At 32.6% G+C, this 12356-nt stretch overlaps 1 pseudogene; it reads right to left on the bottom strand.

The window, feature by feature from the left end:
- Positions 1–811: 811 nt before the first annotated feature.
- Positions 812–1683, bottom strand: LOC126721423 (putative Peroxidase 48; annotated as a pseudogene).
- Positions 1684–12356: the final 10673 nt, after the last annotated feature.

Here is a 12356-nt window from a genome sequence, read left to right as displayed (position 1 = left end):
AAACAAGCTCTCTCTCAGACAACCAGAGTTAACAGAAATGACACTTTTGATGGCATCAGTAGCACTCATAGCCTTCAAAGTTGAAGAAATTAGATTCTCAGTTAACAGACGAAGAGATGAATGAAGACATCCATAACAAGAAATATCTCCTCCTAGGCATAAATTAAAAATGCTTATTCCGTGAACTATAACCAATTTGAGGAAAACATAACTATAATTAGTACCACCTAAAGCCATTAAGGAGAACTTGCTAGATTGATGGTAGATTCACTAAATGAAATAAGGTGAAGGAAAATGTAAATTCAAGTTGTAGCATAGCAGTGTCATACAAGAAGTGTAACTTGTTGAGTGAAAATTATGGGTTAGATTCAGGTGAATGGATCCCAACTATAGCATTGTTAAACGTGCATAACAGCAGCCACGAAAAGTGTAATTGAATACTAATTGATGACAATAAAACATAATGGCATCTAATTAAAGCTATTCCTATGAGAAACTTTTAAATTCTACTTGGTGATCAAAGCAATAAAGAAAATTATAGACAAATCAATTTCTTTGTTTCAAGAAATAGAATTGTAGACTTTCCTAGTTCTAAAGTTCAAACTCAAAATGAATCAACTAACATCTCCTTTAGATGATGAATAATCAGCCAAAACTTGTTAGAAACGCAAACACCCAATTGAAATTAATTTGGCTATTATCATCGCAACATACATTATGAGCTCCGCCAAAATTATTGAACTTTTGATAACATTCAAAACATTAGAATTCTATATTTCAAATGAACTCAACAACCAAAAAATATTATATGCAGTTTTAACTAGCTATTTCATCATTGTAACCATGACCAATGATGCCATTGGCTTTATATATAGACTCAAATTAGCACAGGCAATAAATGTAAAAGCAGGGATCTAGAATCAAACATAGAACATAAGGGAAATTAATATGAAAGAGTAGAGATCTCAAGAGTTCTTTAAGGTCAAGACTGTCACTTAGAAACTGACCAAAAGCAAGGAGCAGTTCCGTCAGACTTGGAGATCCAGTAAGAACATTAAGCCCCGACATCTTCATCCTTGCCCAAGCAAAGTCCATTCAAAAGGTTGATCTGTCATCTGAAGCATAAGCCCTTAGCAGTCTCACGACCTTCTCATTAGCCATCAATTGCTGATGGGCAAAGAGGAGTCCTCTCCCCTTTTACAAGCTCTGATAGTAATGAGTGTCAAAACCTGCCCTGGATGATGTCGAAGATAACAATGCCTGAAATTATGACATCCCCACTGCATATTCAATCATTTCCAATGTTGCCATGGATAAAGAAGAAGGTTGGGTGGTGGTCCTATTACTATCTTGGCAACTCATTTTCATCTCAGTGAGGAAATAAGGAGAATTAGTTGGGTTTGGCTGCCTGGTCCCCTTGAAGTCAGAAAGGCGTTTCTGTATGAATTCACAGTCAATCTTCCCAATGTTGTGTTCACCTTCAGATGATCAAGAAACCAATACAAAAGAAAAAACTTTTTAAGCCTTTTCAACTCCATAAGACAAGGGGGAAAAAGAAAGAAAGGCAAAGAGCTAGTAAGTACCTAGAAGACTGACTATTTCTCTTTCATCAAAACCTCTATGGGCAAAAAGGTGAAGTGTCTGTATTATGTTATCATCCAGTCGTGGAATCTTGGGCCAGTGTTGTCACTGCCCCTGGGTACCTTTCAGTAGATTTCATTTTTTGTTGATTTGGGAGAAGAGAAAGAGAGAAATATGATCATTTGAAGAAGATGAAGCTGCAAACATGGCCAGGAATGTCGAAACCAAAGAGGGCAAGGCGCCTAAGATTAGGTGTCTTTTGAAATATGAATGAATGCTGTCCAATCTATGATGTCAAGTATAATAGTTTACATCAGAGAACACCAATAAAAAGAGCTATCAATGTAGATTTGTTCTTTGTTTTCAGATTAACAGAAATTGGAACAGGAAAAGTATTTATTTTCATTTTATTTATTTATTTTCATTTTATTTATTTATTTTCATTTTATTTATTTTCATTTTTTGACATTTTAGACTAGAAAAACATAACCAAAAAGTGCTTGAAACAATTAGTTGGTGAAGTAAAGGTGACTAAAACAATTTGTGGAAACCAAAACAACAAAATTCACTAGGAACATATTCTCAATTCATTCAATTTCTAAATTTTCCACATGACCAATATGTACTTCAGAATCTTATTGATAGGCTCCTCAACATATAAAAACGTAAAGAGATACCAACTCTTTTAAAATTTGTTTCTTACATTTTTCCCAAGCTTCATTTAAGCATCTTTATCCACAAACAATCATCAAATCCTAAACCTTAAACTGTTACTAAAACCCTTAGGTGAACTGACCTGTACTATTAGCAAAAAAATATCTTTTAAAAGAGAGAACGTATGAAAATTTAGGATCAAGAACAGACCAGCATAATGCCATCTCTAGTGGCAATAGAAACAATATCAGCACACGAAACTACCCCTGGGCAAGCCTTTTCAAGCTCCTCCTTGATGGAATCAATTTTATCAAAACCCCTCAAGGTCTGATTGGGTATGACCTGCCTCTAGATGGAAGTTTTTATCACCATTTCTGTCAACCAAGAGGACCAAAGCATCAAAACCCTGATCAAGAAAATCCCACACAACATTAAGACCAACAAATTAATACCTACAAATAAATGGCAAGAAATCATAACATACAAATTGCTGTCTTATTTAATCTTTTAATACAAAAATTGATACGTATACTAAGAATCACACTACTCACAAGAATTCGAACTAAAAGTCACTTCATGGGCTATAAATCAAGCAAGATAAAAATGATTGAAATAAGCATCTAATTGAAAATATAGAGGAAATCAGTCTACAGCTTAAAGCATCTTGGGTAGCACTAGAATATTTACCACTTCTCTTCAAGTTGGAAAAAAAGAAAAAAAAAATCCCACTCTTCAAACCAAAAAGATCTTTAATCTGTAAAACAAAGGTAATATAATAATATTACAAGAATGAAATAACAGTGAAGATTCCCCTTAAAAAAAATCATAGACCAAGGAATGGTTTAGAATTGCAATGGTGTTGAGAAATTTCTTCTCACACTAGAGCATAAAACAGGGTCATTAAATGAAGTCTGACCTAAATAAAGCATTTATAATGTTGCAGTTACATAGTAGAAGCTAATTTACTCTTTTGTATAGCTATTGTGCTAGCGTGCAGAAAAGCTCTTGAGTTCGCTCTTGACTCGGGCTTCTCGGACCTGGTGGTTGAGGGAGACAACGTCACAGGAATGAAAGCCATTGTCTCTCCTCATCTGAACAGGTCTAGGCTAGGACACATTTATGATGATATTAGCACTTTAGCGTTGGGTTTTAGGAGTTTCTATGTGAATTGTATAAAGCAGAAAGCCAACGCTGTTGCTCATTGCTTGGCCCGCTACGCCAGTCAGTTAGCTGAAGATGTGGTTTGGATGGAAGAGTCTCCTCCACCGGCACTACAGGCTTTGTATTCGGATTTAGCTTTCTTGAATGAATGAATGAATACCCGCCTTGTTTTCAAAAAAAAAAAACATAGAGGCTTATGCAGCCAGTAACAGTAATAACTAATGAGCCTCATTATTTAATATTCACTCAAGCTCAGCCATTCCGGACTATAAATAGGTTGAGAAAGCAAGAGGAAGCAAATGAGCAAGAGTAGGTGACTTGGCCGTGATACAAAGAATACACGCTCCATATTGCTCTGGATTTGAGAAATGAGAATATAAATATATTTAGGAAAATATGGGAATTGAGATGGCATAGATAAAATATAGTTATAGGCCGCGATTATTAGTAACAGGACAATTAATCCATTGTGTCGTGTTAGCTTTTTATTTTTTTGAAGCCGTGTTAGCACTCACAGCAGTGGTGCTATATAGGTATAATGCTATTTTTTAGCTCCAAATATCAAAAATCCTTCACGCAGCAGAGGAGCTAAATCTAAAAAATTTAGCTCCTCAGCTACAGTGCACATCTAAAGATAGATGTGCACTGTAGCTCAAAGCTAAAAAAAAAATTTTTTTTTATTACACCCTCTCTCCTCTCTCTCATTAAAATATACTATTCATTTTCTCTCTGTCTCTCTCTCTCCGGCTTCTCCTCTTTCCTCTTTCTTCCTCAAATTTTTTTTTCTCTCTAGCTCACCGGTCTCTCATCTCCCTCATCCCTCAGCTCGCCGGTCTCTCCAGCTCGCCGGTCTCTCCATCTTGCCGGTCTCCGTCATCCTCAGCTCGCCGGTCAATTTTTTTTCTCTCTAGCTCGCCGGCCTTCCTCATCTCCCTCATCCCTCATCTCTCTAGCTCGACTGCCCAGCGCCGACCGAAGCCCAGCCCAGCGTCGACCACTCCTCACACTTGGCTGGGCTGAGCTTCGGTGGATTTTTGTACTTGTGCTCATTCCTTTTGCGCCGACCACTCCGAAGCCCATTCTTTTATGCTCGTTGTGGACTTTTTTTTTTTTTTTTTTTGCTGTGGACTGCCGGTAGTGGTGGTGGTGGTGGAGGATGTTTGTGCTGTGTGGTGGTGGTGGAGGATGTTTGTGCAATGGTGGTGTGCTGGGTTTGTCTCCGATTGAGGATTTGGGTTTTTTTTTTTTTTTTTTTTCTATTGTGTACTGGTGGTGGTGGAGGATGTTTGTGCCGTGTGGTGGTGGTGGAGGATGTTTGTGCTATGATGGTGGTGATATATTATTTTATTATAGTAGAAATATTACTATTTTATTGTAGTAGAAATATTATTTTATTGTGATGAATATATTATTTTATTGTATTGAAAGCTAAAATAGATCCACTGCTGCAGCATGTGTGTAGGTAAAATAGATAAAGTAACTTTTGGTGGAGCTAAATTGCTAAAAATTTAGCTCCACTGCTGTGGATGCTACTTATTTTATGGGTTGGGCCAATGATTTGGAAATTAAAGGTCTTGTGGGTCACTCCATTACATTTATAAATCTTTAACCCTATGGTCTTATGGGACAGAATTATGGTCTTGTGGTTGTGGGTCACTCTAAAAAGTAGCTCTGAAAGTGAAAAAAAATATCAGGTTATCCGGGTTAGCTATATCTACTGTTTATCATAATAATAATCCTATATCTACCGTTTATTTTTATATCTTTATAAGACTATCTACTGTTTATTTTTATTTATTTGTAAGACTATCTACCTTTTATTAAAAAAATTAATAATAATTTTATCAACTTTAGATTTCAGTGCGCTCATACTTTCAAGTTTTGTCTCTGCCTATTTAGTATTAGGAGCATCAGTTTATGGAAATAATTAGCTTATGACAATAACGCTAGACATTTAGCACAATGTCCAGGACCCAGCAGCAAATAAGACAAAGGCATCCTCTTGACAAAATTATATTTAACTAGACTCTAAGCACACACGTCTCAAGGGTTCTTTTTTTTTTTTTTTGAATAAAAGTTAATAATTTGTATCTATTAATATTTGGAAACATATATTTTTATTTCTCAAAAAAAAATAAAAAAGATAAACTATAGAGATAAGCGGCAACTGTAATTTCTTTTTTGAACATTTGTTTGAAAGTGGTATAGTGATATAGAGAAAAGTTTGGGTAGGAGAAAAATAAGATGAACATGGGGGGAAAAATGCTAAATTTAGGAGTTCTCTTAGTTTTTAATTTTTAATTTTTTAAATTGGGGATGTTTTACTTTTATTTGGAAGAAAAAAGGTATAAAAGGGTTAAATTTTAGGGAATATAAAGATGAATGTGAGGGGAAAAAAATTTAAATTTTAGGAGTTCTCTTTTTTAATTTAAAATAAAATTTGTTATTTGACATTTATAACCCTATTTCTTAGAAAAGTTACCCTTCATTAATGAGAATATTTTTGAATCAAATAAAAGTCCAGTTCATACAGATGAATCATCTTATAGATAGTATAGATTAATTAAATCATTGTAATTTAGGCACATGCCAAAAGCACAAGTAAAAAAGAGGCAATCAAGAACTCAAGAACAGAGGGTTTTGGAATTTCTAATCATTGCTCATTTCTAATTATTTATACATACATTTTTTTTTTTTTTTTTTGTGGGGTCTAGAGTGGGGGTGGTGGGATTTAGGAATCTTCCAAAGTAATATTTAAGAAACGTTTAATTAGTACCTTTATCTCTTAAAATTTGTTTGTTTGGAGAAAATAATCATATTTTTTTAAGTCATTGATATACTACATCCCTTCAACCATGAAAACAAGTAACACCATTAGAAGATTTTAATCTTGTTAACGTCTCACCAAGTCTTTGGTTATTGTTTGAAATTTCCAAAGACTTGGAAAGCTCTAGTCTTGAATTTTTAGACTATGTAAAAATTGTTTGATGTAGATTACAGAATTACAAACTAAACGTGTGACAATAATCAAACTTGTAGCAATTATGTTATCATGACCAGTTTTACATCATCCATTGCTTTTTCCTCAAATAAATCAAAAATTAAAATTGACTATAATTAAATATCTAATTATCTATTCTTTAGTATGTCATGCAATGATCACGAAAATTCAAGTTTAAACTCCAAATTACATCGTCATACCTAAAATTATTTTAAAATCAATCATTTAAGTTTTTTTTTTTTTTTTTTTCTCTTTCATTTCAGTCTTTAACTTCAAATATGTTTTCAAGTTAGTAATTCCAGCGTTCAATCTTGCCATTACTTTAATGTTTTTCATATTCTTAAATGATATTATTTTAGTGAACTTAAGGATGAATTGGATGGAAGGAACTAGCGTATACTGTGGACTATATATATAGAATTCAAAGGTCATTCTGTGAACTAGCATACACTATGGACTATATATAACAGAATTCTTTGATGCAGATTCATTGATTAATAAAAACTTTTTTTTTTGAAAAAAAAAAAAACTAAAAAACTAACTCTGAAAGTAAGAATATCAGGGTGAGATTTATAAAAACTCCTTATAAACAAGTATCATAATATATAATCCTATCTACTTTACATTTATATTAGCCCATATTGATACCTATGGTGAATATATTATTATTATTATTATTATTATTTATGTTTTGTCTCTCTGGCTATAATGAACTGATGACTGTTGTCAAGGACACTGCAAAATAAGAAAAAGGCATCATCCTAGCATAATTGTTTAATTAAATTATTTTAATTTAGGCACATGCCAAATGCAAAAGTAAAAAAAGACCAATTAATATCTTAGAGGGTTTGGGAATTTCTAATCATTGCTCAGTTTCCATTCATAATGATTATGGTTTTGAAATTCCTAATCATTGCTTACATATGGTGCAGCTCCTTAAGGAAGTTCTTGACCTCCTGGTTTCCCACATTTTTATTGTACTATGATTTAGTACGCTCATGACCAACATGGGAATGCTCCAATTAATAAAAGTAAGGCATAAATGCACTTTTGGTCCATACATTTTAAGCTGTTTCTCGATTTGACCCTTAAATTGATTTTGCTCTTAGGTTAGTCCTTGATTTTTTTAAATCGTTTTAAAAATGGTCCCTGCCTTCAACCCAGTTACGGAAATACTGAAATGATAAACGGATTTCACTGTTTGCTGACGTGGCTAATAAATAATATTAAAAAATACCACGTCAACATCCATGTCAGGGTTTTAATGAAGTCAGCATTTTAATTAATAAAAAAATAAAAATAATTTAAAAAAACAAACTGAAAAAATTCAAAATCAAAAACAAAAAAAGAAAAAACTTCTTCAAATCCTCTCTTTCTCAGTGTTTGTGTCTGTATCATTTTTTTTTTTTTTCAGATCCTTTCTTTCTTTATCTCTTGGTGTGTATTTGTGTTTGTATCTTTCTTTGTTCAAGCTTTCAATCCCTCTCTCTCTCTCTCTCTCTCTCTCTCTCTCTCTCTCTCTCTTAATCTCTGACATTTTCTCTCTCTCTAAACCCGACTCTCTAATCTCTAGGTTTTTCTAGTTTTCCGTGGGGTGGTCGGTAATGGAGGTGGAGATCGGTAATCCATGGGTCTTGGATTATGGGTTTGGTTGGAGATGGAGATGGAGATGGAGATGGCTGGGTTTGGTTGGAGAGGCTGGGTTTTTCTGGGTTTCAGTGGGGGTAGGCTGTGGCCGTGGAGAAGGAAACGGTGACGACAGCTGATCACGCTGTTGGTTGTGGGTCTTAAGTGGCGCTTCTGAAGAGATGAAAGCCATGAAATGGGTGAGTCTAGACCGAGCTCATTGAAATCGAGTCACGAAAGCCATCATTGTTGGCCTTGCAATTCTGTGACTTGGTGTGACGTTTCAGATCTGGCCATTGACGAAGTGGATGACCGAAGCAGAGATTTTGAGGTCTGGGTTTGTTGATGACTGAAATAAGGAGCTGCTTATGGTTTCTGGGTTGTTCATCTCAGTGGGTTTGTTGCTTGATCTCTCCATATGTTTATTTCTGGGTTGTAAATTTGCGGGTTTGGTGTAATTTTTCTGGGTTTGTTGTTTGATATTGATTTATGGGTTTGATGTTCACTTCATTTTTTGGATTTCATGTAAATTTATGGGTTTAATGTTCATCTCAATTTATGGGTTTAAGCTGATGAGGTTAACCAAAAACAAATGCAAAAAGAATTAAAATGATTATAAAAAAGAATTAAAACGATTATGAATTTTTATTTTTTAAGAAATGATTTTAGTTTAAATTAGATTTTAAGGTTTTTTTTTTAATTTAATTTAATTTTTTAATTTTCTTAGCTGGCTTTTTTTATTAATTTAAATGTTGACATGGCATTTAAAAAATATTAAACATATTTTTTTTACTATTATTTTATTAGCACGTCAGTAAACAGTGAAATCCGTTTGCCACTTCAGTATTTTCCGTAATTGGGTTAATGGCAGAGACCATTTTAAAAACAATTTTAAAAAATCAAGGATTAAGCTAGAAGCAAAATCAATTTAGGAACCAAATCGAGAATTAGTCCAAAATGTAAGGATCAAAAATGTATTTACGCCTAAAAATTATATAAATAAATAAATAAATATATATATATATATATATATAATTCGTGTTTTAATTACGAAATTGTGTTTTAAAATCATTATTTTATAATTTAACTGAGATCATTGTTTAAAAGGAGAATTTTAGTTGACGTGATAGAATGTGTAAGGTGAGTGTGTATTACGGAGTATGTGTGTATTACAGAGTATGTGACGTGTATACAGTGGTGGAGCCAACATCATACTCGGTTTCTTTTTGGGAGAAAAAGTAGGGGGGGGGGGGTGTTTAATTAATGACTAACTATTTACAATTTGATTCAATTAAAAATACTTTAAAATAAAATATAAAATAGAATAATAATAGATGACCATTTCTTTTCTTTTCTTTTTCTTTCTTTCCTTTTGTTATGGAAAATTTTTCATAACTGTTTGATTACTTATAGCTGTAAACTTACATTCTTTTAAGAGTATCCAAAAAACAAAACGTCATATTCAATTTTGAAGATATTTTCCATTCCTTTTTACTAAGGAAATTATATATATGCCAATAAAATTCTTGTGTATTCCAGTTGCATTCTTATCCCTTGTCAATGACACAGTTCTAAATCCTTTCTAGGAAGTTGAATCTAGATCAACTATTGACAAAAATTTAATTGTTGTCACTTTTATTTTGCTTCATGCTAAATCACAAGAGCTACTTTCAAATAGGATGACATTTATATAGATAAAAATATTGTGTTTCCCTTTATACTTAGTACTCTATCTTTTATACACACACACACACACATATATAGATAATTACAACATGCTGCTAGGCATTTTGTACATTGGGAGATGTCAATTGAACTACAAAGCTCTTGGTTAGCTTATAATCTTTTTTAGATTGTAACAAAACTGTTCAATGCATCAAACCATGAGGCATATGCTCATTGCCTACGACGTGCATCTCTGATGTAGGGAAGAAAACAAGGAGGGGACTCTACAATGCTCAAAGTCTTTTGTTTTTTTTTTTTTTTTTCATCATGTAAAACTCATATTTCTTGTTGTTTGATAAATAATATGAAGAGATAAATTAGTATTGTTTAAATCTTTTTAACCATCTTTTGATAATTTTGGGTAGAGTGCAAATAATTTTCTTTCATAAATACCCTTAAGTTATTACTATTTGTCATATAATGGACAACCTTTTTCTAAATATGTATACATCCGTATGCAATATTTGGGTATGGTTATGTGGTTGTTTTCGATTTGGGTGTGGTGATGTGGTTGTTCCGATGGTTTGTGGTGAATGGTGGAGTGGTGGGTGGTGGATGGGTTTGTGGCTTTGGTGGTGTTTGTTGATTAGAGTGGTCGTGGTATAGTGGTTGTTGGTAATTTCAATGGTTGGCTTGATTTGGGTTGGGTTGGTGGGCGGTGGAGGAGTTGAGTTTAGGTGAGAAAGAGAGAGATAGAGAGGAAGAGAGAGGAGAGATGGAAGAGGAGAAAGATAGGTAGTTTTATATCTATTTTATTATTTGATGATGGTAGTTTATATTATTTTAATGAGTTGTATGTAAAAATAGAAACTGAGATGTTGAGTAAGTTGAAAAATGAGATGATAACATAGACAAAGTAGTGTTTGAGGATGTAAAAAAGTTTTTTTTTTGTTTTTTTGTTTTTGTGCTTCCTCGAATGCTAGTGCTCTTAATGTTTTTTTTTTTTTGATAGATAGTGCTCTTAATGTTAAGTAGTATTGATCCCCAAACTAAAATAATAATAATAATAACAACAACAACAACAGCAACAACAAAAGAATAGACCATTTAAGGGTTTTTTGTTGTTGTTGTTACAGTTAGCTTACTTGAAAATTTTTTACCATCGAATTATAGATGTAGAATTTGAATCCATTTACTCCAAAAACTGATTAGTGTTTTAACGTGATGATGAGGATAAATTTTTATTTCATTTTATTTTTTGCATTGGGTTGCACAGAATTTTAATCAATCCCTCTATCTTAATGTACAAGTTAAAGGAAAAAGTTAATGAATGTTTTAAAAGCATTCGTTACTGAACCATTTTTAAAAAAAAATTGACAAATTTATAATTTTCTTTAAAAATTATATAAAATTTTTTTGAAATAATTTATTAACAATTATTTTAAAATAACCGACTAGAGGTAACTGATAAATGAATAAATAAATAGCACTACAAAAGTACAAAGTACAAATCATGAAGAGTCGCTGTATAAGTCAGTACAACCAACGGTTTAGCTAAGCCAATCAAACAATTTATTTTTTTTTATTCTCTGCATGTTAGCTTTGTTTGGTTCATCAATGGCGAACCTTCCGATCCTCCAATTTAAGGAGCAAATCGTAGAAACGGTGGACCGGAAGCCGGTGGTGGTGATAATCGGAGAGACCGGTTCAGGAAAGAGCACCCAGGTCTCTCAGATTCTGCACCGCAGAGGCTAAACCAAGTCTGGAATCATCGGCGTCACTCAGCCTCGTCGAGTCACTGCAGTTTCAGTCGCCAGGTAGAGTTTCGAAGAATTCTTTCTTCAATTGTTAGAATTTGGGGTTTAAATTTTTATAGTGTTGTTCATTAAAGTTGCTAATGTAAAATCGTTTATGCTCTGTTTGGTTTCTTGGAATGTTGAGGAAATGAAAAGAGATTAGAATTATGAATGTTGCTTTTTCCAATATAATTATTATAAAAAATAAAAAATAAAAAGCCAACAACCTTGAAACTCAATTGATATTTGCTATAGTTTTTCTTTCTTATAATAATTAAATGTTATAAGAATTGCATGTTTTTCCTAAAATAAATAATAATGTTCAAATAACACACAAATGTAATTTAATTTATTTTTAGCACACCAATGTAATTCAATTTATTTATATAACAAATAAGAGGAAGAAAACAATTATAGATAAAATCATATTTACATTTTATTTAGATTTTTAGATATAAATATTAGTTAGTTATTAATATAAAAAAGGATAAACTATATATAGTTGGTCTCTATCCTTTTGGTATTTTGTTAAAATGGTCATGGGCATTAAGTGTTGGATAAAAAATGATGATATAGTTAACGGTGATATTAAAATATTATTTTTATGTCAAATAAGTTGCCACATGGAATTTTTTGAAAAATATAACCAATAAAACTAAAACTTTACGAAAATTAAAATCACAAACATATTTAGGGTTTAAAATTTTAGTAAAAGAAAAATTCTTCAGATTTAATCTTAACATTTTGGAGCTAAGGGAACTCTTCGGTTAGATTTTCTTTGCAGCTTCCTCCTTAAGTTCTTTTCATTTAATTTGTCTATCATCTCCGTAGCTAATGGAAGAACCAAAATCAACTATTAGTCACACCTAAAG

This window comes from Quercus robur, chromosome 4, assembly GCF_932294415.1.
Source record: "Quercus robur chromosome 4, dhQueRobu3.1, whole genome shotgun sequence".
NCBI lineage: Eukaryota > Viridiplantae > Streptophyta > Magnoliopsida > Fagales > Fagaceae > Quercus > Quercus robur.
The sequence above is the reverse complement of the archived record's forward strand: the minus strand, read 5'-3'. Positions and strand labels throughout refer to the sequence as shown.